Source organism: Arachis hypogaea, chromosome 12 (genome assembly GCF_003086295.3).
Source record: "Arachis hypogaea cultivar Tifrunner chromosome 12, arahy.Tifrunner.gnm2.J5K5, whole genome shotgun sequence".
In the NCBI taxonomy this organism is placed as follows: Eukaryota; Viridiplantae; Streptophyta; class Magnoliopsida; order Fabales; family Fabaceae; genus Arachis; species Arachis hypogaea.
The window spans coordinates 27,422,623-27,428,010 of record NC_092047.1 but is presented as its reverse complement, the minus strand read 5'-3'; positions in this window follow the sequence as shown (position 1 = coordinate 27,428,010).

Here is a 5,388-nt window from a genome sequence, read left to right as displayed (position 1 = left end):
AAAGTTATCCCAAAACATAAATAAAACACTTGTTTCTCCAAAAGCAACCTCTAAGAGGGCAAAATACAAAATATACATACGGAGATTTTATATACACATATACATAGCCTAAAACAAAATATAACATCCAAAAAGACAGTTCTTCGCGTATAAGGAGGGTCTCCAGATGCTCAACGAGGTGTCTTTCAACCTGCATCTGAAACACAACAGAAATATGTATGGAATGAGAACCGGGGAGCATGGTAAAGGTGCCGCAAAGTTAATATAAAAAGTATTGGGAAAGCCAGAGGCATTCCTAGAACTTCGACATTCATATTAATCTTAAAATTTAGTCTAAATAAATAATAACGGAAATCTAACTAAAGGATCCTAGCTCTATTCTAACTCTGCACCTTTTATCAACTCTAAGCCTCCGATTCACTGGTGGAACAACCTTCATTCACTCCTTCGCCATGATAGGGTGTCTCAGAAGCATACACATACAAATCAAACAATGAAAACACAGATAGAGGTACAATTACAACAAGTAGAACAAGTAGCAAATAAGCAGAGTTAAGTAGTTAAGCAAACCAAAACAATGCACACTTAAGCAAAACATACGAATACATATGATGTATGCCTGTTCTATGGCTGATAGTCTCATCTGTCAGTTATATAGCCAACCCGACATGTCCTGGTAGCTAACCATTGGATAGTCCCTCTGTGCACGCATCCCCAACCTCAATAATATCCATAGGAAAATCCAAAGCTCAATTTATCCATGGGTGAGACAACTCAAGCTCAAATTGATATATATGCATGCCCATGGGAAAACCCGGGCAGTTAAAATGCCCGGTCACATCTTGTGACAGAGAGTCAACAATTAGTCTCAAAATATATAATCCACATAATGATCTCTTTTCTTTTTTAAAATAACACTTTAAATCCAATCTTTAATTTTTATAAAAATTTCAGTAGCATCTCTTCTAAAACTGAAACTTCTACCACCCTTCAAGGGTCCTAACCGCCAAACCAATCACCTCTCAGTAATTCAAATAATTTCTAGTATCAAATCATTTCAAAATCAAACCAATTCCAATATTAAATCTTTTTCCAAAACTAACCAATTCCAATAACAAATCGTTTACAAAATGGAACCACACATCTCTCAACCAATCCATTCAATTCAATTTCACAAACTCACCATCAATCATCAACACATCAACAATCTTCATTATTTTTTTTATACTTATCAAAGACATAATCCAACATATACAAATTCATTCATTCTTTATACATACATCATATACCATATACACAGTTCATCAATAATTCATTCAGTTCATTGCTATCTTAAAATTTTCAAGCCTAAGTTTTCACGTGACATTAAACATTAACTACCAGAAATCAAAATCATACCTTGGCCGATTTCTCCCTAAGCTAGAAACTCCTAAAAAACCTCTCCTTTCATAAGCTCCAAGCTTCCAAACGTAAATTCCTCAAGCTTAATCACTCAGATTTTGTTTTAAACCGCCAAATTGAACTCTAAATCAACAAGAACACAATCTAATTCACACAATATCACTATAATCATCATAGGATTCACTAATTCAATGATTCACAATGGTTCAATAGTTTTTTATCTTACCCATGGATCAATTGGACAAAACCCAGTGATTACTAGCTGCAAGAGTTTACCTAAACTATCAAAATCATTCAATTCCTCTATACCCAAATCCAAAATCCACGAAATTGAGGAGGGGAATAACTGGATGAGAAATGCAAATTTCTTACCACTTTGTTTACATAGAATTAAAGAGAATTCTAAGACGAACACGTAGCCACTGATGGCTAGTCACTCAGAGCTCTGGATTGAAAGTTATAGACGATTGAATTTTAGAGGTGAGGGTTAGGTTTTTTAAATATTACTCTCTCTTATTCAGCGTATTCTAGGAGTGAAATGGGGAAGAAAGCATCGTTTTGGTGTTTTATAGGTTGGGCTTTGGGCCCAGTCCGACTGGTTCGGTCCGTCGGCTCAATTTTGGGTCAAAATTTTTAAAATTTGTGTCAAAATTTATATTTTTAATATTTCTACTTCTCTAGATTATAAAAATTTAATTTTCTAATTTCTTTGAGTAATAATTAATTTATTGGCTAATTATTTATTAATTTCGCAGGGTTTACATCCTACCCACCTAATTAAGAATTTCGCCCTCAAAATTCATATTCAGTTACCTGAAAATAGGTACGGGTAGTCCTTTCTCATTTTTGACTCAAGTTCCTAAGTGTGTTCCTCAATTCCAGCACGACTCCAAGCAACCTTTACTAACGAAACTTTCTTTCCGCGCAGTCGCTTAATACTGGTATCGTCAATTCAGATTGGAGTCACTTGAAACGTCATATTCTCTCTCAATTGAACTGATTTAGGTTCTAAAACATGGTTGGCATCAGAAGTGTACTTTCGAAGCTGCGAAACGTAAAATACGTCGTGCAGATTTGAAAGATACGGTGGTAAAGTTATCTAATACGTCATCAGACCAATTCTCTTCAGAATTTGAAACGGATTGATATAACGAGAATTCAATTTCTTTTTCTTGATCGCTCTACCCACTCCTGTTGTTGGAGTAACCCTTAAAAATACATGGTCTCCTTCATTAAATTCTAATGGTTTCCGTCTCTGATCGGCGTGGCTCTTCTGGCGACTCTGAGTGATAAGCATTCTGTTGCGAATTTTCTTAATCTATTCCATGGTTTCAGCTACTAATTCAGGCCCTAATAAACTTGACTCTCCAACTTCATACCAACATAGTGGGAATTGGCACTTTCTTCTATACAGAGTCTCATACGGAGCCATTCCTAATAGATTAAATCATATTAGATTTAAAACTTTAAATTCCTAAAGATACGATAATTAATTTGAAGTTTAATTATTCTGTTAGTTTCTATAGTTTTACTAAATTTGTAATTGAGTTTCTATAATTTTTTTTTGTTTTCAATTAGGTCTCTACACCGCTTTTAATTTTATAATTAAGTCTTTTTCATATAAAAATGTTAAAATTTACGGAATATTTCTCTCAAAAAATATGTGGTCAAAGATCTAGTTAAGTTCTTAATTATAGATACCTTTAATTTGTAGAAAAATATTTAATTAACTCTAATAATTTTTAAACTAGAAAGGATCTAATTACAAAATTGAAAGCATTATAGGGACCCAATTGAAAAGATAAAAGTATATGGACCTCATTAAAAATTCGTTGAAACTATAAGAGCCAATAGAGTAATTAAATCTTAATTTAAATAAGATTTGATCTTAATAGATTAATTTAATTTTAATTTAAATTTTAAATTTCTAAAAATACAACTAAACAAATTAAAACCAAAATCAAATCTTTGACAAAGCCAAAAACAAATTAAATTTAAAGGTAAACTACTCTACTTAAAATTTGAACTAAAGATAAAAAGTCTAATCAAAAACAAATTTAAATTTAATTCTAGTATGCTCCAACAATAAAGGTTCTCCTACTTAATTACTTGAACTTCAAGTAATTTTTAAATCAGAAGTATATCCAACTAACTTAGATTGATGTGGTCTAAATATAAAAAACTCTTTATGATTGTTTGCACTCCAAATAATTTGAAAAAAAAAAAAGTCATATTCTTTGTGTTTCAAGCCAACACTATTGCACTTGAGATAAATTATTTTTGGTCTTTTTAGTGCTTATTTAGGTACTATTAAATTGATAAAAAATATTTTTTTAATAAAAATATTTTTTTTATTTTTTGACATGTTTAGTAAATTTTTATTAATAAAAATAAAAATATTAAAAAAATATCTTTTTTAAGAAACTATAATTTACATTTTTTTAAAAGATTTATTTAAAAAAAAGATATTTTTCACTACATTTTTCTTGGTGACTTATTTTTCACGTAATAAATAAACAAAAAAGTATTTTTATATGGTTATACTCAAACATAATTGATAAATAAAAAAATTTTTTTATATGAGATATTCAAACATAAAATTACTTTTACTTTTTTATAAAATCTTTTGAAAAAAAACTATATATTCTCTTTATAATAATAAAGGATAAAAATTAAAATTTTATGCAAAAAAAACTTTGATATATGAATTTTTGAAAAGTAAATTTAATTATAAATAATTAAATATAAATTTATTATTTTTTATTAGAGTTTTATACTTTAATATTGCACTTGTTAATAGATTTGTTATTAAAATAATAATAGAAAATAACATTACCAACGATATGATATAATATTTAATTATATAATTTTTTAATTTTTGATCCCCTTTTCCTAAGATTTCTAGATTCAGTCCTGGGAAAGACAGATATTATTATTATTATTATCTTTCTTTTCTTTTCTTTTCTTCGGGTTCAGTTGGAAACCGTATTGTCAGCATTTGCGCTTTGACACATTTTAATGGGCCAAGCAGCCATTATTGTCATTATCGCAAGGAAATTTTCATTTGGGTAATCACAATTATTAGTGATTTGTGAGTTACTAATTAGTAGCTAGTTTCGTTGGTGGGGGAAAAAGGAAAAAGCGACAATTATAGGATTTTAATATCATCATAATTGTACCTACCCTTTCCTTGTATATATACAACTATACAAAAATACAAATTGGACAATGCGTATTAATATTCTTTTATTTAAATCGGAAATGAGCCCCAAAAATCTAAATTAAAGGAATCAACATGCAACACATAACAGGGCAAACACTAATAAAGTATTTCCACTTTCCATTGTGATGCAACAGATTGCCACATCCCACCAATAAAAGAAGAATGTCACTAACCGGTGCCCATCCCTTTCTTTTTTCAGTTTTACTTTTTATACTAATTTAGCTATAAAATCTTAAAGGAATACATTAGTTACTCCAAAAAAATATTATTATTTAGTTAATTTGTAAAAATTTTAAAATTAATATGGCCCTTTAAAAACATGTGTCATATTATTCCTATTTTTAAAAATTATATATATTAAATAAATTAATAAACTTATAGATAGTAAAAAATAAAATCAATTTTGTATAAATCTTGAGAAAACTATAATAACTATTTTATATAATTAAACTAACATCATGAGCAACTTTCAAGAAAAACAAAACAGTTAGTTTAATCTTTGACGTAAGCCAATTCAACTATCACTCGGATTTTCCTTCCAACAGCAAAAGTTAGGAGCTAAAAAGAGAATTTCAAGAATGTAACGCCGTTTAGGGGAATTAAAGTGCATATCGTACGTACAGTTGTACCTGCAACATAACGTGGTTTTATAAATATTTTTATGCATCTAACATGGGACCTCTCTTAGTTTTATAACTAAGGTAAAGAAAATCCAAATTTTATGTCAAATCAAAAAATTAAATTAAGTATGTAAAATGTAAAAT